Raw genomic sequence first — 26,571 nt, 5'->3', positions numbered from 1 at the left:
TGCAGTCATGATAAAGACTCTTGCAGCAGCAGCTGCCTGTGAAAACACGTTCAATTGAGAAACTCACCAGCTTTTGATCTCACCACAGAATGATTGTCATCCACAGTCGCTGACAAAGAGCATCCATGAGCCCCAGCAGATAGCTCAGGGAACCTGCCCATCATGAAGCCACATAGAAAATACAGTATACACATGGGACTAACGCACAAAGATTCGGGGCTTACCGCTGCCCCCCCCCTCCCAGGATAGTGTGTTGTGGTATCAACTTTGGCACAGAAAATGTATCAGCTGTATCAAAATGGAGGCCCATACTCAGTCATCAGGATGTAGGTTCATTCTCCTAGGTTTACAATCTTAGCCATACTGAGAGAAGTAAATTCAGGCCACCAATACTCCTTCTCGTCAACAATGAAGGAGTTAAAAAATCAGTTAGGTGTTTTCCTTGAAATCACCAGGATGAAGCTCTCATGCCACTGCCAGAGGCAAGGCCTCCGCCTGTGGCAGTGTTCCAGATCAGGTGTGTTGACTGAGACTCAAAACAACATTTGCAGACACTCCTGGAGCCCATCCAACTCCAAGCTACACAGCGCACGAGGGACTGCTTCGACTTCTACTCCCAGACCGTCTGATGCCATCAGGAAAAGCACTTCTTACCCCCACCCCCGCCCCCCACCCCACAAGAGGGAAGGATGATTTTCCTATAATCGTCCAAGGAGCTCAGGAACAACGTGTGGAGAGGTTGCACAGTGATTCATAGCTGCCCACTCAACTCCCAAGGAAGTTTCCGAAGCTGATGGTAAATCATTCCAAGCAGTGATTGGCATGTGCGCCTTGGAAGCTGTTCTGATTGCAAAAGCAGTGTGTTGCTTTCCTGAGAAGGGTAATGGAGGCCCCTCATCCAGAAGATCCTGGTTCCGTGGAAGAATGTGGCCTGTGAGAAATGCCTTGATTATAGGTATAGTCTCCCAGTAGGAAAAATAAGCTCTCGTTTCTCCGTGCAAACTCTCATGAACTAAGTTTATTCTTACTTGCTTCTCTCATTTGCTGTCTTAAGTCTCAGGAAAACTATTATCTTTAGTGCATATTTGAGCCTCCATTAAAAATGCTGATGTGACCAGAGCAGCAGCGGCAGCGAAAGCCTTTAATCCTGGCTCTCAAGAGGCAAGAGGCAAAGCAAGCTTGCCCAACATAGCACGTTCCAGGCCTGCCAGGACTACACAGAAATACATCTATAAGTATAGTTTTATAAACCTTTGTATCAAGCACCCATTCAGATTTTTAAGGGTATTAGATATTCCCTTAAAAAATGGCCAAAATAGATACTCGTTTCCTTCGGTGACTCACTTGGAATGAATTGTTGGTTGAAATCCAGTGAGCGCTGGCAGGTCTCTGCCTCCCAGGGAGCACCATAGTAATTACAGCTTGCTGGCATTCCTTTCAATGGATTCAGAAGGGGTACTGAGACCTCAGCACTCACAGAGATTGAATCATCCTCTACCCTTGACTACACTCACTTCCTTTCGTCCTGGCCAAAGGTTCTTGGAAGATATTCTTGTGAACTTCCGTTGCTGGCGTAAGCAGTAGAAAAACAGAAGGCAATAGCCAGGATTGGGTTGCCACAACAGAAAAAAGAGATAAGTGAATTAGTAGGAAGTGGTGGGAGGGCATGGGGGATTTCAGCCCTAACTCCAACACACCTTTCACTCTGACATAGCTTTTATGTGTTCAGAGCAGATATTGCATGCAGTAAACTACCAGTAAGTATGGTGAATTTCATTTTCTTTTTCTACTCTCAAAGCTAACACAGAAAGAATTTTTTTAAAAAATTAAATGAGTCTCTATCCTCCTATCTCAAAAAATATCATTCAAGGAACTTTTCTAACATCTGAATCTAATCTAAGATATTACCCCCAAAGGTCTCCTAAAAACGTACCCAACGAGGAAGAAATTGTAGGATCAAAGGCCAAGGTAGTATAACAGGACAATAATGTGGGTAGCTGCCCCTCACAAAATGAACGACAGCCAATTCACTGTTAGTGTGCTCTGGGCGGGGGAGGTTTCTCTCTCCACAAGGAAGGCTGAGCTAGGTCGGATTGCAACAGCTGAGAAGGGAAGACATGGTTCTGGCCAGAGGCCTGAAGCATGGAAGAAGGCATGACGCCCCATCCATCAGCCATATTGATCAACTCTTTAAGGATCTTACCTCCAAGTAAGGCTGGGACCGACTCTGCAGGTGCTAGAAGGACTTCATCCTATGAATTTGAACCTTTCGCCCATAATGAACCTTAACTTGCAGAGACCCTAAAATAAACCAGACTCTGGAGAGTTCCTGGACTGTGTTATCCCAGGTAAAGAGGGAAGATCTGGCTGGAATCAAGAAGCACTTCTGTGTAATCGTGTCTGGGAGTTGTCAACAAACGCATCAGAAGAAAAAGACTGAGGGCTAATGTCTGGAAGCTCCCTGGAATTCCTTTTCATATTCTAAATCACTTTCGTATCTAATACTGTGTTCATTATTGTGTTATCTTACTTGTGTGTGTGCGCGCACACACATGGATACATGTATGCATGTGTGTATATATCATGTGTATAAGCAGACGTGAATGTTCCCAAGTGTATGTGGAAAGCCAGAGGTCAACTTCATGCATCATTCCATAGGTGTCATCGTCTTGTATTTGACACAGTTTCTCACTGGTACCTGGAACTGGCCAATTAGCTTAGGCTGCCTTGCCAGTGAGCTCCAGCATCTTACCCATCTGTACCTTCCAGTGGATGTCAATGGTCAAATCCAGGTCCTGATGCCTTGCATGCCAAGCACTTTACCAGCTAAGCCATCTCCTCATCCTCGGGTAGCCTTCAAGACGGCATTTTCCAAAATTGCATTGCATCTCATTTCCCAAACCTGGTTCTATCCCAGTACAAAGAATATGGCTGACTTCCCTGAAGCCCAATGGTCCTCCATTGTCTGGAGTTTTACTAAGATTTAGTTATTCACAGCCAACTGTATTTTGAAGACATTAAATGGAGCTACCCAGGAGCAAATGTTAATCAGTTTAAACTACATGCCTTTCTTAATAGAGAAATAAAAATTGCACAAGTAAAGCTCTGTGTCCCTCCTGGGACATGAGTTGACTTTTGTCTAGAGAATCCACACTGTATATCCTACTTGTTCATGAGTTACTTCGGAATCATCTGCATTATCAGATTTACCGCCAAAGTATTACAATGCTTATATAGGGTTTTTTTTGTTGTTTGTGTTTTTGGTTTTGATTTTTCGAGACAGGGTTCCTCTGTGGACTCTGGCTCTCTTGGACTCACTTTGTAGACCAGGCTGGCCTCAAACTCACAGTGATCCACCTGCCTCTGCCTCCCGAGTGCTGGATTAAAGGCATGCGCCACCATGCCCGGCACAAGGCATATGTTTTAATGACTCAGCTTATTTAATAGCTGTCCTCATAGTGTAAGAGTTGTGATTCTCATAATTTTATTAGAATATTAAAATTGTTCTATTTTACATTTATTTATTGTTGTTAATCTCTTTCTGTGCCTAGATTATAAGTTAAATTTTATCATAAGTATATATGTATGAGGAACAAAATATACATAAGCTATTATATAGTCTAGTACTGTCTGTCTGTGATTCAAACTGTTAGTGCCTATTCCTCCATGGATAAGGGGGAAGACAGTAACAAAAAAAAATTTAGTAAATCAAAATAGAGCTAACTCAGAGACATGGACTTCTATTTTATTTTATTTTATTTTATTTTTTGAGGCAGAGTCTCTCTACATAGCTCTGGCAGGCCTGTAATTCCCAATGTAGACCAGGCTGACCTTGAACTCACAGAGATTTTCCTGCCTGTGCCTCCTGACTACTAGGATTAGAGGTGCAAGTCATAGATGTTTAAAAGCAAAGAGAACCATAAGAGTTCCTACTGCCAAACTCTTTATTTTACGCATGATGAAAGGGATGCTCCGAGGCCATGACTTAGCCAAGATCACACATAGCCCAGACATGAACAAAGACCAGACCCTAGACTCTGTGGTTTCCTAAGAGAGTCTAGCTTTGCTGAGTTAAAAAAACACTAAGGTGGATCCCACCATTCTGACTCATTCTTTGGCTTTAGAGCTGGAAACCTCCGGTGACCAAATTCCCGTGGCATCCTAAAATAGCCTCTGTGGTCTCCACTGCCCAGCTCCCGCTTTCCTTTCTCCTCCCAGCCTTTCCAGTCAGTAGAAGTCTACTTAGGCGTATGTGATCCCCAATTCACCTCTATGTTCCTGCAAATCATGCGACTACAAAGAGGCAGTGGGGAATACACTTCCTTTCTTCCTGCCAGTCATCCGTAACTTCCTTGCTTACCGACAGTTGGCTAAAGCAGAGCCAATCACTTCTAACGTTCCACCTTCTCTTCTATTCCCATGTCTACGTCACCTCCTCATAACCTTCCGCAAAGCACAGGCTGTTGTGTGGAGCTGGCTTAGCAGTTGCCCCACTCCTAAACATCAGTAACTGGGAGGAAATCATGGTGGAAAAGAGGATTCCTGAAGCCCCTTCATCAGCTGCCCCCTGACAGGATTGACTGTCAGGCCTTGGTGACGTCAGAATTGTCCTCACCCCTTCTGCTTTTTCTCTCTTGGAGCAGCCTTTCAGTCACTCTCCATCTTCTCGCTCCCTTGTCTTCTTCACCAGGGATCTAGAGCTTCCTCTGCCCTAATTTCTCATCCTAATTCTACTCTAAATGTTACCAAATCTCAGGTTATCTCTTTGGGTACTCCCTAATATATTGTTTGCTCCCCATTCATGGAATGACTGCTTCTGTAGATACAAGTTACTGTGTTAGCACTGAAAGACTATTCTTGGTTCTAAATGGTGACCATAACATACATTAGGACATGATGCTTTGTGCTGGCAATGTCCATTTTGAGGCTCTATACCAAAGAGGCAAGAGAGAATGCCCTAGCAGCAGTTGTGGCCAAGGGTATCAACAGGAGCAGGGGCCCAATCCCTGCTTATACCAGTGTGCAGAGACTGTGTGGTCCAACTCATCAGGGAGCCGTAGCCACATATAGTTATGGAGCAGCTGAAATGTGGCCAACCTGGATGATGAAGTACAAGCTACATCCAACGCTTACCACGATTAAGGAAAGGGAAACCATGATGTGAGTCTTTATGTTGCTTACCTGCCTAAATAACATCTGAAATACACTGGTCCTGCATCTGGTGCTAAAATCTACTCTTGGGATTGATGCAGTTTCCTCGTGTGCTTTGCAAAGTGGCTACTAGAACTGTAAAGTTATGAAGGAGGCTTCAGAATGTTTTCTTGACAGCAGGACTGCAACCCCCACCCCCCCTACCATTTCTGTCCCAGGCAAAGTGCCATCCTCTGCCCCATGGAGGCCTAGAGCATTGTTATGGCAACACAGAGGAAGACTCCTGCCTTCTACTCCGATGCTAATTGCATTCCTCATTCAGATATGAATGTGTCTTTACTTGCTATGGCTGTGTTTGCTGACTAGGGCCTGAGCATTAGCACAAAGCATTGGAGTCAGGTACACATGTCTTTCCTTGGATTGAATCCTACCAGTGTTGGAAAAGGAATATTTTTAGTCTAAAATAAATGGTTTATAAACAAACAAATAAAACAAATCTGTATTTAACTTTAACAGGAAGGGGTTATTTTGGCTTCTATTGTTGGGTGACCTTTACATAAAAGCTTCCTACAGAAAGGATTGAGATGCTTATAATTATTTTATCATGGAAAACTATTTTATGCTCCTGGAGTGACTGTGGTGAGCCTAAGCCTAATGTATATTAAAGGCCTTCTATTGTTTGAGAAGAGGCCTACTCCACACATGTGGCTTAGTATACACCATATTAAAAACATTTTTTATAATCACCATTCTATTTTTAAAAAGTAAGTGCCCATGACATTTATAAAGGTTCTGTTAGCACCCAGGATACTGGCAAGGGTAAATTTTATACTTATCTTTATGCTATGTTTAGCCAAGATTTTGCTCTGGATGAAATCTTGTGAAAGCTGGTTTAGGACAAGTGAGATGGCTCAGCAGGTGAAAGAGCCTGACACCAAGGCTGAAAATGTGAGGTCAATCCCAGGGGATCATAACATAGAAGGAGAGAACCAATTTCCAAAAGTTGTTCTCTGAATTCCACACGCATGCCATGGTGCACGCACACATGCACATACATATGTATATTTATATGTGTGTGCATATACCTATCACATATGTATTTTTAAATATTAAAGCTGATTTAAGCAGGACTTGGTGGTGTATATCTATAACCAAAGAAGTTGGACTGAAGCCATCACGAGTTTGAGACTGGGTTGCAAAGCAAAACCCTTATCTTAAAACAAAACAAGACAAACCCACCACAATAAATAAACAGCTAGTTGAGTCATTTAAAAATGGCTTTAACACTCAGATCATCTTAAAATTACAACTCTAAGATCTATGTAATGGTTGAAACTCCCAAAATGTCGATTCAGCTTGGCAGATATTTCTCCATTAAAGAAAAGGAAGAGGTAGGCAGGGGAGTAAGAGGGGAAAAAACTCATGAGCTTGTGTAGTTGCCTTCTTATAGCAGAAAGCAATATCACCTAGGGAAACACAACTGTTCAGGCTCAAGCCAGAGGGTGGAAGACCAAACAAACACCAGCAACCACTGGGAATCACATTAGAAGTCTACCACATAATAAAAATTCTGCCAATGTTAGTGGCTCTCTTGAAGAGGTTGCAGTGTCGAATGCCTCAAATATTCCCAGGTGATTTTTGATTCCTTTCCAGATTCCTAGTCTCTTGACAGAAAACACTCCAGAGTCTTCTGCCTCCATTTTTTCAAATTCTATCTAACAAGTTCATACAATGCCAAATATAGTAGCTGTTTAGTTTGGGGGAGTTTACTCTGTCTTGCTGCATTTTATATCATCTATTCCACCCTCTGCCATCCTTCTGCCCATCCTGGAATACACTCAAAGAATCATGCAGTGTTTTTCTTCAAGAGTTTATGTCAGCAAACATTCATAACCACCTACACTTTACCAGATACCACTCTGAATTCTGAAGATGAATGTATCAGATCTCTGCTCCAAAGGGACTTGCAGTGTAGTAAAAATGTAAGACCAAGAAAAGGAGAGAGGTTGCAAAGTCTTTCATTAAACAGATGTTTATTAAGCACCTATTATGTGCCAAATATTCATATGCTCCAAGAAAGCATCAATCACTGATGCAGACCAAATGTCTGCTGGTAAAGAGTTTGCATTCTCCCAGAACGAGCAAACAAGAGAACATGATTTAGTTAATTATACATTATGCATTGTTATTAAGTTGCAAGGTTATATGTAAATGCCATGAGAGGAAAAGTAAAAGAGGAACGGGACAGTAAAAGGTTGGTAGAAAGATAATAGGACTGGTATCTGAGGCAAGGTGCTGAGAAGGTACCAGTTGAGATGTGACAGTAAAATAGTGTGATAGTTTTTTTTTACTGGACAACTTGACACAACCTAGGCTTACCTGGGAAGGGTCTCTAAGAAGAATTGTCTACATTGAGTTGACCTTCTCACCATGTCTGCGTGGGATTGCGAGTTAACTGGTGAGGGAAGACCCAGCCCACTGTGGGTAGCACCATTCCATAAGCAGAGGGTCTTGAACTATTTAAGAGTGGGGAAACTATGCTGAACACAAGAAAGCACCAAGCAAGGAAGCAAGCATCCAGGCATCATTTCTCTTTGCTCTTGACTGTGCATCTAATGAATAGCTGCTTCCAGCTCCTGTCACTCTGACCTCCCTCCCACATGATAGACAGTGACCTAGAACTATAAGGCAAAATAGCCCCCATTCTCTCCTAAATTTATTTTTGTCAAGATATTTTGTCACAGTGACATAAATTAAGCCCTGAGGTTTTCTGGGCTGAGAGCATCTCAGCAGTGGAAGCAGCGAATGCAATGGCCTGACATATGAAGGTTTCGTCTCTGCTTGTTTGCTTGTTTGTTTGTTTTGAAACAGTACCTCCTTCTGTAGCGCAGACTAGCCTCTCACTCATTTTGTAGCCCACACTGTCTTTGAACTCAAGGTCTCCCTACTCCAGCTTCCCAAGTGCTGATACTGTGGTTGGCCTTCCATGTCTCTTTTTTAGAAACATCAAGGAGGAGCAGGCCAGGTGTGGTGGTGCATACCTTTAATCCCAGCACAGGAGGCAGAGGCAGGCAGATCTTTGTGAGTTCAAGACCAGCCTGGTCTGCAAAGTGAGTGCAGGTTATCTAGGGCTACACAGAGAATAAAGAAGCATCAAGAAGGCCAATGTCACATGAGGGACCAAGGAGAGGGTCTCAGGAGAAAAGGTAGATGAGAAAACATAAGGAAGGAAATGGTAGGGCACTATTAGGACTGTGGGTTTTTTCTCTTGATTGAAACAAAAAGGCAGCCAAGAGTTAGCAGAGGAGTAATGCTATCAAAGGTTCAATAGCATCCCTCAAACTGTCAAATCAGTAACAGACTCAAGAGAGACAAGAGCGAAACCAGGGAGCTAGTGGAGTAATCCAGGCAAGAGATAATCCTGGCTTGGACTAGACTGATGCCAGTTGAGATAGCAAGTAAGAATCCACTTGTAAATCTGATCTGAAGGCCAAAGCAAGAATATTTGCTGATGAATAGGTATGAGCCAAAGAAGAGGCAAAAGTGAAATAGAGGGAGAATAATCAGAATGTTGCCATAGTTACCAGGAACAAAGACAATAAAGACTAAGGAAGAAGCAGGTTTTGAGAGGGAGATCTGGAGTTTATTATTGGTTCAGTAATTATGTTTTAAATACCTATTAGACATCCAAGTGTATGTGCAGTTGGGTAATCTGGTCTAGAATTCAGGGGAGAAGTTTAGGCTAGAGATATAAAAGCAGGATTCGTAAAGCCATAACAGTGGATGAACTCATCAAAGGGAGAGTTTAATTAGAAGAAATGTCAAAGGTGCCTGAGCCCAGGGGCATTCTGCCTTGAAGTTGGGGGATGGGAGAACCTAAGAAGAGATTACAGTGAGGTAAGAGGAAAAGTAGGACTCCGCTGGTATGTAATTGAAAAAAAGAAGTGTCTGAGAAGGATGGAAAGTGAGTCACTTATCAAAGAATGCTGAGCAGTCAAGAGGTCTGAGAGCTGAGGGCTGGTCTGCTAATGAGAGTCAGCAGTTACTTCCAGGTGAGGAATTTTTGTTGGAGAAACAGAAGCTGCAGCTGCATCTATGTGAGGTGAATTCAAAGAGGGAAGCAAGAGATAGACGTGAAGACGTTGAATGTCAACTTTCAAGGATTTTCACAATAAGAGGAAGCACATTGGTGGGTTGCGGTATCTGAGGAAAGACAGGAATTCCAGAAAGGGATTTTATGCTATGACATGGATTTCAGAGCATGAACATTAGATGACACAATACATAGAAAAGACAGTTTCTGGGTCTTGAACTGTGCAGCTGGAGGTGGCACCTAGCCCTTGTTTTTATCTTCATGGATACATCAAAGAGATTACAAACAACCCAGGAGCAACATGACTAAAGAGAGTGCAGATGGGATAACATCATCTTCTTGACCTGTTTCCCTATTTGCACAATTCTCACACATGTGCACACACACGTGCACGTACACACACACACACACACACACACACACACACACACACACACAACTTTGTGTCTTAACTAGGAAAGCTTCCCAGTGTTTGCATTAGTCATTTATGTCACCATGAAAGTTTAGACGGGACTTATGTACTAGCTAATACAGGTCTGTAATTACTTGATAAATTTGAATATAAGTAATTCTTTCTCAGCAACAACAAAAATACGTATTATCTGTCAGGTGCCAAATTGTAGTTATAAAATAAGTAAAAAGTAGAAATCCTAGATAATAAGTATAAAATTTTACCAGTTTTGAATTTTATATCAGAAGTTTGTGTTCACACATAGACAACACTTACATGTTTTCAGAACAGACGATTCATGTGATTATTTTGATTTTAGTGAGGTTCTTACTGAAATCAGTATAACATAATTCAAGCCAGTCAAGGACTGAAATGAGGTTTATGATGAATAGAGAAGAGAGACGGTGAGTTGATTGAGCAGCCTGCCTATCCTAAAGCTTGCATGTTAGGAACCCTTCCAATCCAGCTTGACATCTGTAGGTAAAAGTATTTGCCAAAAGCAAATCACTTCCCTTCATTTCAGTTTGTACAGTGGCTCCTCCAAGTTTGCATAGCTGGGAGGTTAGTTTGGGGCTAGGATCTTAACCATTAATATATATAGTTGTTAACCATTGTTGGCAGTTCTGTGCTGTCAGACCCCTTGGCCACAGAGTATTCATTTAGGGAAAAGATTGCTTTAATCATGAGATCCCATTGATTTAAGTAGCAAGGCTGGATTTATAACTCTGTGGACTGTCCTGGGACCTGGGCTAACAGAACGAACACATGATGTGACTGCAAAACCAGAAACCTTGAAAATTAAAGGCAACTTTTTCCTTTAAATCTGAGGGCCACTTAAGACTATCACAGCCTACTTATGATACAGAACAATTTAAAATGCTAGCCTATGCTATGCCAAAGTCTTTGAAACATGGCAAAACACATGCTTGGTTAGTTAATCTTTAGTAGTCATTTTAAAAATTCTAATTCTGTTCAGTGATATTTCTCCTATAAAATTAAGCAGGTGAATGGAGATGATTTTCTAGCAGCTATCAAAGTAAACCTCTTATATCTGACAATCACAGCAACTAAAGAATTCTGTAATGTAGAGGAAGGGGACAGGACAAAGGATTCTGTCAAAATTAATAAAACGTTTCTCCTCTCCTGCGTCCTTATATCTAAAATAAATTAAAAGAGTTTCTTTTTAGCTATACCATGACTGAGAATTTTTTTAAAATGAATATAGGGATGGATGAATAGCTGTGTGTGTGTGTGTGTGTGTGTGTGTGTGTGTGTGTGTGTGTGTGTATACATATATACATACATACATATATTAATGTCATTTGGAGAATAATCAGAAAATTTCCAAAAGGATTCAACTGAAGTATATCCTGCCAAAACCTTTCTCAAATCAGTTCCTCACACTTAAGGTCAATCTTTCATTTCTTAGCTGTTCTGAGGTTGTTTAAACCCGGTGCCCAATATATGAAAGCATGATCTTTCACGAATTGATCAAAGCTTTCTCGGCGCATGTATCAAAGTCTACTTCCGTCCCTGCTTCAGTCAACAGTGGCATCCTTACGTAAGTCATAACTTGTTGAGACGATTGGGTCAGTAAGATGAATAATCTAGTTTTGTGTAAAGACGTGCTTTACTGGAATCATCTACCAGCTTTTGGCATTGGCGTATGCGTTTCTTCAATAGGCCATTGAGAATACAACTGGCACAGGTAACACACGCTCTGTTCATCAACTACCCTCTGGCAGTTATTAGGAACTTATGTTTTTTAAAAAATTCAAGGGTTAAAGGCTCAGAAGATAAAAGCTCTTGACACACAAGCCTGGTGACCTTATCCCCAGAACTCATGTAAAGCTAAAAGGAGAGAATTAATTCCACAAAACTGTTCTTTGACTTCCACAATGTGCCATCCTATCCAGGCCATCTCCCCAGCCCCCTGCCCACAATGTCCTGGCCCACAGGTGATACTAATTAATTAACTAGTCGAAAACAAAACAAAAAATCAGAAGAGCCTATAGAGTCTATTTGTTTACCAGATATATAGTTTGTTGAAACTGTATTATGAATATTTTTAATGTAATATAACAGGCCTGAAGGCTATGTGACAATTTGAGACTAAAGGCTACAAACTTATAGTACTAAAGATGTCTAATACATACTTTATAGCTGGTATATCTCTATAAACCACTGTGTTCTGGGACACACGATAGATGTTTCCCATTGGGGTCTAGGAATCTATTTACTAATAAAGTAACAAAGATACTTAAGATAAGTCAATGCTTAAGAGTGAGTACTGGTATTGTAGAGGACCCTACTTTGGTTCCCAGCACCCATATTAGGAACAAAAAACTGTCTGAGATTCTAGGCCCAGAGTCGCCAGCATCCTCTTCTGGCTTCTGTGGACACTGTATTCACCTGAAAAAAAAAACCATACACAGAAACACACATATACACACAATTTTAAAACAAAAACAAATCTTTAAAATGATACAGTAAAAGTTCAAAGTAGTTGAGTTGACACTCTACTAAAAATACAAAGGATGGACGTATACAGAAAGAAGCAACACTTTTGTTCAAATAAGGACAATAAATTGTATGGTTGTTTGAATAAGAATGGCCCCTATAAATTTGTGTATTTGAATACTTGGTCCCAGCCAAGCACTGTGGTACATGCCTGCAATCCCAGCACTTGGGGAGGCAGAGGCAGGTGGATCTTTGCAGGATCTCCTGAAAGTCCAGGACAGCGAAGGAAACGCTGTCTCAAGAAAACAAACAAACAAACAAAAACATAAGAAACCTGGTCCCTAGCTGGTAGAACAGTTTGGGAAGAATCGAGAAGTGTGGCCTTGTTGGAGAAGGTGTGTTACTGAGGTGGAGTCTGAGGTTTCAAAAGCCCACGTTATTCCCAGTGAGATCTCTCTGTGCTTACCTATCAACATGTATGCTCTCAGCTCCTGCTCCAGCACCATGCCTGCGTGAGTGATGCAGCTCAGTGAGTTATCTAGTGAGGTTCTGAAAGCAAAAAGGCAATACCCCTCATCTCAGAAAGTTGGAGGTGCAGCAGAAAATAATGAGACACGAGAAGTCCAAAACGAGGATAATCTAAAGTGAAAATGAATCTTTCAGGTTCTGGGAGGTTCTGAAAGGTTCTGAAACTTCCTCTTCAGATTCCCTTCAGACGGAGCACTTAAGTAAGTTCCCGTGAGAACAGCTGTGCTACCACGGAATGGAGCATCTGTGTGTGTACTTGAAATAGACACAACCTTACAAATCTTCATCGGAAGTTTGTTTGTGCCAGAATCCCAGCACTCAGGGAGGTTGAGGCAGGAGAGGTGGAGGCCAGCCTGGGTATCCAATGAAACCCTGTTTGTCTAGTGGGGAGAAAGAGGGAGAAGGAAGGGCAGTGAGGGAGAATAGGAGAGGGAGAGGGAGTGAGGGAGAGAGGAAGAAAGAGAGGAACAGGGAGGGGGTAGGAGAGGGAGGGGGCAAGATGCTGACAGACAGGATTCTGTCAAGTTCAGCTCCCTAGGCTCCCACTGACTGTGTGAGCTCCAAGGTCTCTAAGATACACCGAGTCTCCTGCTGTCATTTCTGAGAAGGAATTATAGTCAGGGTTAGTGCTTACCTCAGAGTCGCTGTGTTCCAAGGCTAGATCCAAATTTATTCTGTGCATGGACTCAGTCTGTTCTACTCTAACAAGCCTTTACTACAACCCACTTTGTACCTCACAAGAAACGAGCGGGTGGGAAGGGTCAGTGCGCTGTGGTGTGCGGCTCAGGCCGCACCGCCTTGTGTCTGAAACATCAGCTGCTACAGTTTTCCTGTAGCCCTGAGTTGTTTTTCCTTCCTGGGTTTCTGTTACTCTAGAGCAGTGGCTCTCAACCTCCCTAACGCTGCAAGCCTTTAAGATATTCCTTGTGTGGTGGTGACTCCCCCAACCATAAAATGACTGTCATTGCTACTTCATAACTGTGATCTCGCCACTGATATGCATCATGATGTAAATGTCTGTGATTTCCCATGGTCTTAGGTGATGACCCCTGTGAAGGGCCGTTAGACTCCCAGAGTGGCCATGACCCACAGGTTGAGAGCCAACGTTCTAAAGCTTTCCTACAGGGTTTGTTTTTTTATTTTATTTTATTTTATTTATTTTTTTGATAAATAGGACAAAGCTGGCCACATCCCATCAAGGAGCTATGAGTCCGGTTGCATGTCTCTTAATGGACTGTTTGTGTAAGCACCCTTACCGGGCTGGGCCTTAACTCTTAAAATAATTACCACTTTAACTCCTCAGACTCTATAAATTAGTTATAAAAACAGCTACTCCCAAATGATGCCTATAAAATGCATTATTCCCAAGAGAATGGCGCCATGTAGATGAAGTACAGAACTATAGGGGCTGTTGTTATTAGGGTCAACTTTTTCATGGGTGTGATGGAGTAGAGACACGGTGATCTCCACAGGCTTAGCTCTGGAAACAAACAGTGCTCCTGACCTCTTTCCTGAGGTAAGCCTGCTTGCTCCCAAAGATACTGCTACCATAGATTTCCTTTGGAATTCACTTCAGAGAGAAGCATCTCATCCCTTGCCTCCCCACAAGTCCTCACCTGGAGTATCACCTAGGGAGGCATGGACTCCCTCCAAGGGAAGGGAGCTTCCTCATCATCTTTAGCTATACCCTCTGCAAAGCCTTGACTTGATGTTGCTTCCTAGACTTCTGCTTTCATCTGTACCTAACCTACATTTGAAAGGAAGTAGAGGACTTTCAGGAGCTTTCCTCATCCTTAATCGCTTCACATATCTTAGACATGTTTTGCTGGAAAGATGCTCCAAGGTTAACAGCTTTGCCCAGCCTGCTTGAGGACCAGAATTCAGATCTCCAGCATCTTCCTAAAAAGCTAAGCGTGGATGCCTGGGACTCTAGCACTGGACTGTAGGGACTCACTAGCCAGCCAACCAGGCTAGCCAAAACTAGGTGCTTCCAGTCCAGTGAGAGACCTTGAGTCAAGGCAATACAGAGAACAATAGAGGGAAATACTCAAGTTCTTTGGCCTCCACATGTGCTCACACAAGTGCATGCACACAAAATCAAATCACATGCATGTAACACACACACACACACACACACACACACACACACAAATAAGAATCACTGTAAGACCCAGCATGTTGGTGCACATCTTTAAATCCTACTGTTCAGTAGGGAGAGGCAGAGGCCAGCCAGTCATGTCTACATAGTGAGTAGGCAAGACCTACTGCATGGCAAGACCATATCTAAAACCAAAAGAAAACAGACAAACAAGCAAATGGCAATGGAGATCGGTTGTACCTAAATGGTGTACATCATACCTAAAAGTTTTACTTAGTCCTAAATAAAAAATCCTGACATTTTATTGGGCATTTTATTTTCTTGTTTCTTTCCTGAATCCTTATTATAACTTAAGGGGAAAGACATTTCTTTCTTCTGCTCCTGCACCACTGAAGGATTTTCAGATCTTTGATAAGTCTTGACATCCTGAGCTAGCTACCGGTAGAATGTTCTGGTAGGGAGGACACAGGAGAGACATTTAAAACCTTATATAAACCTAAAATTCATTGTCTTTCTGATCTCACAGGTCACAGAGCCCTTAGTCATGAAGTTGTTTCCTGTGAATCTTAATTATTTCATGCACTATACATAGGAAGGGTAAGACCTTGAAGCTCACCCCGTATGGAAACGCCTGGGAGCACCTCCATCTAGGGATGTTAGGGATGTTGGTCCGTCAGCATTAGATGCTGACAGAGTGATGTTAGCTTGCTCTGTCACATCCAGAAATACACCATGGGGTGAGCTTGTGAAAGCAACAGTGCTCACCCACTTAGGTGTCATTCTAGGGTCATATAACTTCTCTGCGTTCCTAATTACTGTGAAAGACTATTGATGGGTTCTCTCTTCAGTGATGAGACAGGCTTTATTATATGCCTCTCATCAAACCGAAACCATAAAAATGTTTCTCTACATTTTTAATTCTATTAAGAATGTGATGCCTTTAATCCCAGCACTCGGGAGACAGAGGCAGGCGGATCTCTGAGTTCACGGCCAGCCTGGTCTACAAAGCAAGTCCAGGATAGCCAAGGCTACACAGAGAAACCCTGTCTTGAGAAAGGAAAAAAAAGAAAAGAAAAGAATGTGATGCAATAAGAGAATGTTGATAGGATGAAAAATAAAATCTTGCTTTTGACCATCTCCTTCATTTTTCAAACAGAGAAATTAATGTTTCAACAATTCAGACAGGGACAAAGCTACAAGATAAGTTCTGGGCCCCTGGAATCAGCCTGAACCCTAAATCCATAGGCGCATAACATAGGATCTTTACTAACTTTCTCCTACAAGCAAGGCAGTATTTAAAGATATTTTATGCATATTAGCTCTTAGTACTTTTTTTTTTTAAGTAGAAATATAGGAATTACCCCCATTGGAATTATTTTCTTGTTTTTGTAAAAAAAAAAAAAATCTCTCTTTTGAAGGATTAATTTCCCCAAGTTCCCATGGATAATTCAACAGCAGAGCCAAGATTTAAAACTCTGTATGTACACATGCCAAAGCAAAACAGATCACATTTCAGTGCCTCTTTCTAGCTCTGAGATATTAAAATGTAAGCGTTAGAAAACTAGTGTGCCCCATGAAATGTATTTGATGTCTCGGTGGGAAACAAACAAACCAATCAAACTGTAAACTCAGGACGTGTTGCTAGGCCCTAACCCTGAGTTCCATAGCAGTAAAACCCCTGGGTTTCCCAATGCCATGCCTCACCACGCCCTCTGAACCATCATACAACAAAGATGAAGATATATGCAGCTGTACCATTCGTAGATGAATAATAAACGTCACAGAAAATTCTAGACCCCATTTCCTATAGCCATGACCTCTGCATGCAAAAAGGAGTACATGCTGCCCTTCACATTGAGATAATAAATTAAACTCTCCTATCAGCCGCCATAACCACAGGGTCAATCTCAGGAAAAACAAAACTCTAAGTCTCTTGAGGTCATTTCCTGAGGGCTGTGGGGATTTTGGGCTGCAGTAGGAAGCAGATAGATGGCCGAGGAGAAGGTCACCCATGTGCCTCTCTGTCAGAAATAATACCTATTCAGATTTGCATTGGTGAGGGCCTGACTTGGAATTTTAAAGGCCAATGTGAAACAGCCCATTGTTTATCTGTGTCTCTCCACTGAGGAGGATCAAAAGGAGGCTTATCTGGACTAGAGACAGTTTACTTCCATTTTAGAACAAAAGACAAAAGATGCTGGGGTCTTTTCCTTGCTTTGCAATTCCTGTCGCTTCCCCTCCCTTTCCTGACTGGCAGAGATAGCCCGACGATTAATCTCTGTATTTTAAGCAATGAAAATCAGTTTCTGGAACTTGTCTCATTTATGTCACAACAGGAAAAAAAAATGGAAATAGCATCCATTTGCTGTTGAAGGTGAAAAATATTTAAAGTGTCCTCTTAGGTTTTCTTTCCTGGTACCCGATGGTCCATTGAATTGAAGGCATCAGGGCAGGATACAGATGTGGATCCAGAGCTCTGAGAACTTCATCTAGGGAAATACTACTGTCCATGCCTAATAACAGCTGGAAGTCATAAGTGCCTTAATGAGAAGCCATTCTAATGTAAGGCCCACTTGCTCATTCAAATTCTTACAAATGGAGATTTTAGGTCATAGACGGAGCCTCACAGAAAGAGAAGGGAGTAGAAGCCGCAGAGTTGATCCTGGATGCTCATGCCTCTATTCCCAGCACTGGAGAGCTTGGTGTGAAGCTGAACTGCATATTCAGTCTGTCTCAAACAGCAAATGATAAAATTAAGTAATAACACGCACACACACACACATTTACACACAGTGTATGGGGGAGGTATAATGCAATCCAGATCTGAGACAGTCTCTAGCCTGATTCTTTCTTTTTGAACATGTGATTTCCCTTAAAACATGAAAAAAAAAGTGAAGAACTGTATTTACAGGAAAATAAAAGCACAGATTAAGTACACGAAGTAAGTGGTACCCCGCAAGCATCATCAGATATAGAAGGCTACATTGTTTGACATGCATGATCTAAAACTGATTGGTTTTTATTTTAAATCACATTTGGAGGAAGGTAAATCTAAGCTATACTTTACAGCTGGAATTAGTTACGGCTACAGTAGTCCCTACAGAACCATGCACATCACGCTAATACTATTACAAGAGACTTTCCCTATAGGTAAACCATGGGTCCAGTGCCAACTGCTTTTAAAAATTCATTTTTGTGTGTGCCTTGGTGGTTACCAGCTACGTAAAATCTTGACCATTCTAAGAATCTCTACTCCCGACATTAAGCATCCTCAGTCAGCCACAGAAGACAAAATACCAGGTTTCCCCACCAATGAGCCATTCAGCTGTAATCCGTAATCCTCAGGGGAGGCAAAGGGCCTCAGCTAAACCCATGGGGTCCAGGTCACGCAGAGAATATATGGAAAGCTGTGTAATCAGAGTCTCTTACAACAGAGCCCCCAAATCCCTCATATGAGGACCAAATCCCTTTGCAACCTTTCAGAAAAACAGTCTTGCCCAATTAGACTTAAGAACATAGGAAATGTTAAGACAAAAGGGAGGCTTTGGCAAAGACCACTCGGCTGCCTTTGTAAGTGGCTCTTCACCCACTTAGCCCCTTTGGTAACCATTTTTCAGCATTCTCTTCTTATTGACTATTTGGCCCTCGGATGGGACGAGCCCTTCCACTTGGCAAGGTCTTTTGTTTGTTTCCTTTGGTTGCGGACTTCAGCTCCTCCCCATTTTCTAGTCCACTCAGAATTCAGTTCCTTTTCAGAATTGGGTTTCATTGAAAGGAAGTAAGCACATTTCTCCACCTTGGCCATTTTCATTATAGAGATGGCTTCACAGCCTACCTATCTGCTTCTCCTCTCGCTCTCACAACTCTGAGTCAGCCGATGGCCAATTCCCAGAGGCCTCTGAGCTCCCCTGCCAGGCCTCACCTGGATCTTATCTTCTACAGCCTTACTCCCCCAACAGCTGGACTTGGTATAAAGGAATGCCTTTGAAGGATTTTAAATCACAAAAATAGATAATCAGAAATATGTTTGAGGAAAAAAATCATCATCATTTTAAATTGCCTCATTTCATCGTTTTATGTAAAATGGCTTAAGAAACAGAGAAGTTAGACACAGGTTAATGGTCCAGATGAAATGCAGCAAAGACCTGGAGGGAAACAATGATACTGGTGCTGGAGGATGCGCTGCTGCAAAGGGAGGAGGTGTTCTAGGACTTATAGCTCATCACCATTAGGCAAAGACAGTGACACAGTAGTCAAAAAGATGTCAGGGTTCTGAGCTCGTGGCTGAGTTCTGGATATAAAGAAAACATGGGAAGGAAGGGTATTGGGTTTAGTTAGAAATTTTGTTTTGTTTTGTTGTTTTGTGTCATATTTGGTGGTAAAATTAGTTATGATGATAATGTTTGGTTTGGGGTTTTTTTGGGGGGGTTTTGTCTTGTCTTATTTTGTATTGCCATTTACTCTAATATACAGAGATTTAGGCTCTGCCAATCTTGGTGGCTCCCTTTCTCATGGTCTTTAAGGGATGGCCCTGGCTGACCAATGGTATATTAGTGACAACACTGGACCATATTACTAAGGGGAGAGATATCAATGCATCTAGATTACCCCTCGTACAAGCCTGCGATTCTGGACTCTTCTACGCTCTGAGTGACATGACCCAGAGAGGCATTAAAAATATGAGTGCTCGAGAAAAGGGACCGAAGGAAATCATGCACTTCTAGTCGAGGCCACAGACTGCATCTGATGCCTTCCCTGTTTACTAGTGCTGACAGCTATTCCGTGAATGTACGCTCACACCCACAAAACACTGCAAAACCAATCAGAAAGTAAACAGTGCAGACCCAGGCTCTGCTCCTTCTATGTCTACTACTGTAGCTGCCGGGTATTCCAGCGCACTAGTAAAACATAAGCAAGCTGGGTGGTGGCAGCACATGTACTTTAATCCCAGCACTCCGGGAAGCATAGATAGGCAGACCAGCCTGGTCTGCAGAGCAAGTTCCAGAACAGCCAGGGCTACACGGACGAAACAATAGATTACTTTGGGGGGCATAACACACACCATAGCTCTGCGGAGATAGATGTCTTTAGATTGAAAGATAATTCTGAAAATAGCTAAGAGCTTTTTTCCAGGCTGAGACATACAAATGCCCTCCTCCTATCCGTTGGCACCTCTGTAACATTGAATTTTTTTCAACTAAGTTCCACACTGCTGGATATCCATGGCCCTGTGTTGGTGTCGCCATCCGAATGAGATCTGATGGGAATCATTGCTACAGGTACATAACTACCAAAAGAATCGTGAGAAATAATGTTAGGAAGCCCCTGGAAGAGAGCAGTCATATCACCCAGTGCCAGCCAACTGGCTTAAACGATAGATGGGATCCGTGTGCTCTGAGCCTTACACACCGTCATGACCTTGCTGGCTTCGTCCCAAGACTGCTTCCTGGAAACAATAGCCACCCTGATCTAAAAGCGGCACGCAACGTGTCCTCCTCCGCTTTCCACTAAGTCACATACCATAATGCGTCAGCTCGTCCCTCCCTACCCTACTCCATACCTACAGGGCAGAGCCATCCCGATAGAGCTCTCACAGACTCTTAGTTGACGCGGCTGACTTCGTGTTTCCTCCTAGACTCTCCATCAGCTAAGGCTGGCAGCCCTGGTGTAAGGAGACTTCCCACACATCTCTACCAGTATCCCCTGTTGCTCCCTGCTTCCTGGAAGAAGCAGTAACCAATATTATGTCAATTATATTCTTTTTTTTCCCCCCTCACTTTTGATTGGCTGGTTACATGATTCACCAAACAATCTGATGTTAACTGAATACATAAATAGATTGTAAACTCATGGACTACAATTGTTGGTAACGTTTCCGTTTTCACTGTTGTTACTATAGGTTGCGGCTATCATACAGGAGTGCTGGCTGAGACTAAAATCACCAGCTATTCAGCTGCCTGTCAGCCTTCTCACAGCTGTCTCTATAGACTCCTCAGAGTCAGACTTGGGGAAGGTACAACAGTCACTCTTACACGCGAGCACCTGCCAGGACAGTGGTGGTTGGACAGGCTTACCAACTTGACAGCCAGAGACTCCCCAAAGCCTGCTGTGTAAAACTGTAGTCTCCACTACTTATTGATCAAGACTATAACTGCTTCCACTTTGATGTTCTTCACATTTCAAAATCGTTTCAGCTCCTCTGCCTGGGATATTGGCTGAACTCCATAGGATGTTTTGGTTATGTATGAAATGGTTCTACAACAAGCATTGCAGTATTTGTTTGATCAAAACTCTTCATGTCTACGTAGCCACCCTGGCAGGCATCTCCAGCCTCTTAGACATCAATTATTTACATCAGAAACATTTGTAAGCTCCCACAGGACCATACCCATATTTTTTTTAGTATTCATATTGGTTGAAATATGATACTAAAAAGTTGCTGTAAATTTTATACACCTTGAAAGTAACATGTGTCTTCTTCATCACAGGACTTTGACATGTGTATTAATCATGGTGTAAATATGTAGGTGAGATCTTTGGTTCCTTCCATCTATAAATATGATGGGTATTGATTTATGGATTTTTAATGCGAAGCAGGAGGCTCCAAACATGGGGCCCAGGACACAGGTTAAGAGGCACGACAGTGGTGTGTGTTTTCTTTTACCTCGCCTCATATCTATGAGGAAGATCTTGCTAAAAGATATGAACTATTTCCTTAAGAAACAGGGCTGGGTAAATCAGTCAACTGCAAGCCAGAGATGCAAGGGTAGGGATGGTGGGTTAGGAGAAGACTCAAGAATAAGGTTTTGATTCTTTGGACATTAAAAAATTCTCTCTGATGCTGTTGCATTCATAACTGCCCTTAGGATTCTTGACTTCATTGTCAGGCCAGTCACTGTGCCAACATCTTCAATACTTATATCATCTATGTTAGTACAGCTAGGCAGAGAGGTTAGACCGCAGAAGGATGCATGTGGAATGACCTTCTGTACAGGCCCATTTCCACCACCCCAACACCCCAGACCCACTTGCCTTCCTTCAGCTAGTGGCTTCACCAAGCCTTAAAAAGTGCTGACGACAGTTACCTAAGGCTCCTCCTGCTTTTCCCCTCTATTCTAACAGAGTTACGCTTTCTCTGGTTTCAAGCCATTCATCCTGCATGTCTAACTGATGAGAGAGGTAAAGGAGAGAGAATGCAGGGAGGAGTCCACAAGGCGTCACTTACCCTCTCCGGTGAGACGAACTGGAGACAGGTCCGCCCAGCATTCCAGGGTGGCAGCACCCTGAACACCACATGGAGATGATGAGAAACACTTCAAGGCTTTAAATCAAGCCGGGACAGGTACTGGAACACTCTCTGAGTCAAAAGGCATTTGGTCCACTCATCAGAGTCACTCTTTATGACTCAAAGGTTTATTGCTTAAACTTAGCATTACAGTGTTGTGATTGCCTGTCTCCCTTTGGGGGGGGGGGGTTCCACTCTTTCCTTCATCCCTTCCTTTCTTCCTCCGTGCCATTTGTTCTTCAGGTTCACACACCGGATGGGAGAATCTTCCCAGCCCTTTGTATCAGGGAACTGAACCCACCTCAGGGTTCCATGTTGCTCTGGGTGTCACAAAGAAGACTGTGGATGCGTGTGTGGGGTCCATTGCACAGGATGGGTGCCAGCTCACCCAAGAAAGTTATTATATGATAGAGTCGTGGTGGCGGAAGGAAAGCCCCTGTCTGGGTTTATAATTGAGGCACTACACCCTTAGCTTGCACAATAAGTAAACAAGAGAGGGGGTGTTGAGTGAGGTGGTGCCTCAAGCAAGGGAGTTCTTAGACTTCATGTTGAGGCACAGAGCACAGACAGCCAACTATAAAGTCCCTTCTCCACCCACTGAGAGACCTGAAAGCGAGACCATGCGGTAGTCTCGCCATCTTACAGGGAAACCAACATCATAGCATAAGGGAATGGGACCCAGGCTTGAGTCTCTTAGGTAGCTAAGTAAGCAACACTGCCTCCCAAGGGCAGTGGGATGCCCAGCTGCTTCCCATGGCAGAGTTCACCCTGGGGTTTCTGTGCCTTGGTCAGAACTGTCTACAGTTGAAGAGGATGCACATGGCGAGAACTTTCTGCTCTCATCCCTTACGGTTTTTTGGGCTCATGCCACAGTTCTGGTATTTGATTAAGAGGCCTAGGAGGGAAATCAGCCGCACACGAGTAGATTGAAAAACACTCTCCACTTTGGAATCACGGAGTGGAATCTGAATGTAAAGCCAAAAATCCTATACATGCCTGCTTCTTCGCTAATTACACACATTTCCTTGCTGCGTTCTGCAGCTGTTTTATACGGATAAAGCCCTGGCTTTCTGAGAGGTGCTTCACAACATGGGTCCAGGCATTTGTGATCTGGGACTCTGATAGTAAAAAAGAGCTAGGACCAGTTGGGGTAGGCTGGGTACCCTGATTTATTACACTTTTTTCAGAATATGAAGTTAAACAGCTGCCCGCTGATCTGAAGTGTCGGAGAAATGGGGGTGACAGAGACACTGGAAGGAGGAATGCAGAGTGGGGGTGTCCATGCCCATGTGCACATGTTCCCTCTAAGGACTAACACTGGTATCAGAGTTGGCTGAGAAACTACATTATTTTGGAAGAAAGGTAACGGTAAAGTTGAAGGAACAATGTATGTATCTCAGATGCTCCAGGTTTTTCTATAAGAAGCACGACTGAATTTCATGTAAATTACCAAAATATTGTTTGGCCCAAGGAGGAAGAGTTAAATATTTTTATAGTTTTTTATTTATAATAATTTACTCATCTTACATCCCAATTGTCATCTCCTTCCTTGTATTTTCCCGTTCCCACCCTCCCTTTCTCTTCTGCCCTATTCCCCTCCCCTAGATCTCTGATTTGGGGTAGGGGGTGGGGGAGCACTCCTCCACTACCTTCTGACCATGGCCTATCAGGTCTCATCTGGATAGCCTGCATCCTCTCCCTCCCTCTTCCTCTGTGTGCCCGCAGGGCCTCCCCTCTGGTACCCACGAAGAGTTAAATATTACAGGATGCATCTTTCTATACTTTTCTCTCCCTCCACTGCCTAATTCTTGTCTGGCAATAACATTCATAATTTTCAGTGAGACTAAAGAAGGTAGAGATGTGGTTGAATACCTAGCTTCCTCCCCCCCCCCATCTGCCCATTAAATGCACAAATTGTTTAATGCAACTGTTCCTCTGTTAAACTGTATATTGGCTAATCCATCAAGAGGAAATGAATTTGGGAAAATGGTGTTTTGTTGTTGTTATTGTTGTTTATTACTTTCCTTTTAATAGAAAGATGAGTAAGTCTGGCTAACTGTGTTGCCCATAGATACTGAACATAACAAAAAATTAAATTCCCTCTTGATATTATGGGACAATTTGGTAAGGGACCCTTGAACCTTACTATGGTTAAAAACATGAAGGACATTTTATAGGACACAAGAATAAACAATAAAAATGTGCCTCCTGGCATGTATTCTTAAAAAATAACTTGGGTTTCTTTCAGTGAAAGTTTTGAAGGCTTTAAATTTTAAACAAAGCCCAGCTGGGTTATATGCACAAATTCCAGGCTCTGAAATATTCCCATGATATCTAGTTTCAAAAAATTCTCCTACTGTAAATGGGTGGGTAGACTATTAAGCTAAGAGAAGTCTTCTCTTTCACTGTTTATTTTTGTAATAAAGCATACATTTGATTTTAAAGAAATGAGAGGAAATATAAATTGGTGTGGTGGAAAAGGAATATAATTATGATTCTAAATGAAATAAAAATGATAAAATCTAAATTCCTCTGCAGAATCTCCAAGAATAGGTACTTTGATAGAATTGGAACACAGCCACATTGTTGGCAGTTATTTTTCAGAGCTCAGAATAAGATTATTGAAAATCTCTTCTCACCATCACCTGTCAGAGTTTATTTATTGATTGATTTTACAGGTCATGGATAGACGGTTGGGCCTTTGTGGGCTCAAACTTTTTAGGCTAGGCTCCCTAATTATGATTAACAAACTAATAAATATCTATGTGATGATTATCCATTCTGTTATTTTTTTTCAAATGCAGAATCACCCCTGATCATTGCGCCCCTCTCGTTTTTTCTTACTTGTACCCTGCTAGTTCCTATTGTTCCCTCCAGAGCTAGTGGCAAATTCTGTTTTGCAGAAGCACAGGCTCCATGCTCTTCCCTGAGATGACTTTTCTTCTCCTCCCAGTCCCCCTAAAGGTTCCATTTCACCTTCCGTTCTTGCTCTTTCTCTAATCCAACCTTTTTGACTTGCATGTAGGGGTGTTTGGTGTTTGTCCCCTCCCCGCCCCCTGTATACAATTAGAGAATCTTTGAGTTCTTATGTATTAGATAGAGTACTTTACACTTGATCATTTGTACCAAAAGGGGGGATTGTTTAGTTGGGTAAATGGTTTGGATGGGTATGCTATGGTTCAAAGAAGTAAGCACCCCGCCTCACATGATATGGATAGTTAAGTGTGCAAAGTCAGTGTGACACGCACGGTTAGTTCCTAGAAGACCCTGCTAAATTGTCTCAGGGTTCTGAGAGATCAGGAATCACAGAGTTTATACTTCCTGTCTAGAAATCAGATTCTAAGTTTCGCAGTTAATCTATATATTACATTCATACCAACACACACACACACTGACACACATACACACACTCACTAACACACACTAACACACACTTACTGACACACACACTGACACACATATACACACACACTGGCACACACACACTAACACACACTCACTGACACACATATACATACACACTGGCGCACACACACTGACACACACACACTCACACTCACACACACACACACACACACACACACACCCTTGCAAGGACAAGAGAAGGCAGCTACCCTTCCTGTCCTTTATGTATTCTCTGAGAACAGACCTCGACCTCAGTGACTATTGCACTATCAAACGCTGGAGTGTAAGAATTCTCCCAGGTGGATTTCATAGTTACTAAGAACTAGCTAAATTCTTCCTATCGATTTGGTAATCACGCCTGTGGCCTTCAAGCCCCTGATTTTTTGGCTGCAAGCACTCTCACTAGCCAAATCAGATACGAGCACACTTAGGCCTTTCATAACCTTTCATTCTAGAGTTTATAAATGTGGGAACCCGCCCTTTCCTTCTGAGTAAACTCTGACTAAACCCTGGAAGGAAAAGATGGGAAGTGTGTTGGTAACTGGCCCACCAATGAATGAAGAGTCCGTGTTCCTCGGAGAACACGCTTGGTGGGAAGGAATCCGGTCCTGTTCACACGGTGGAACAGGGTGAACTCAGGGCTGGCCTAGGAAGAGCGTCTGCTTGTCTAGTGCACTCCAACCTTCTAACCTCGTCATTTGACATAGCAGGAAGAAAGTGCGAGAAAAACTCTGTCCTTATGTGTCTATAACTCACAGCGTTTGGGAGGTCCCTTCGGCAGCAGAGTGGAAGGAAGTTACTGTAAACCACAACTCAGGGTGAGGGTTGGGACGCATTACATTGAATGGTGTTATTAATCAAAACTAGCTTTCCAATGGAACTATACTGTGCTTTGGAGATTATTAATCTTGAATAACCTGATACTGTTGCTAGGTTGCAGTGCCACTCCTTTCTAGTTGAGCAACAGGAACATAGACTACCATGTTCCCCTCACACTTTGTACGTTGGAAAAAGAGGGTGGTAGTGTCAGAAGAAATCTAAAGAGTGTGTTATTTTTTGCTGGTTTGTTTGATTGGTTTGGTTTGGGTTGTTGTTGTTGG

At 42.6% G+C, this 26,571-nt stretch overlaps 1 protein-coding gene and 1 long non-coding RNA gene across 5 annotated transcripts in view; one reads left to right on the top strand and one right to left on the bottom strand.

Moving 5' to 3' along the window:
* Positions 1-25,709, bottom strand: part of LOC311584056 — a 42,463-nt gene extending 16,754 nt beyond the window's left edge. Inside the window, exon 1 of one of the 2 annotated variants that reach the window (XR_014774771.1) lies at positions 22,007-25,709. This is a non-coding gene — a long non-coding RNA (uncharacterized lncRNA). Of the gene's footprint in view, positions 1-312; positions 10,837-22,006 lie in introns of those variants that run through there. The other variant, XR_014774772.1, reaches the window with a different exon arrangement.
* DLC1 (DLC1 Rho GTPase activating protein) overlaps positions 1-26,571 on the top strand; it is a 370,802-nt gene that overhangs the window by 278,774 nt on the left and 65,457 nt on the right. The window lies entirely within an intron of this gene.

The sequence above is a fragment of the Acomys minous genome, assembly GCF_964271855.1.
Source record: "Acomys minous genome assembly, chromosome: 15".
NCBI lineage: Eukaryota > Metazoa > Chordata > Mammalia > Rodentia > Muridae > Acomys > Acomys minous.
This window is presented reverse-complemented; position numbering and strand designations above follow the sequence as displayed.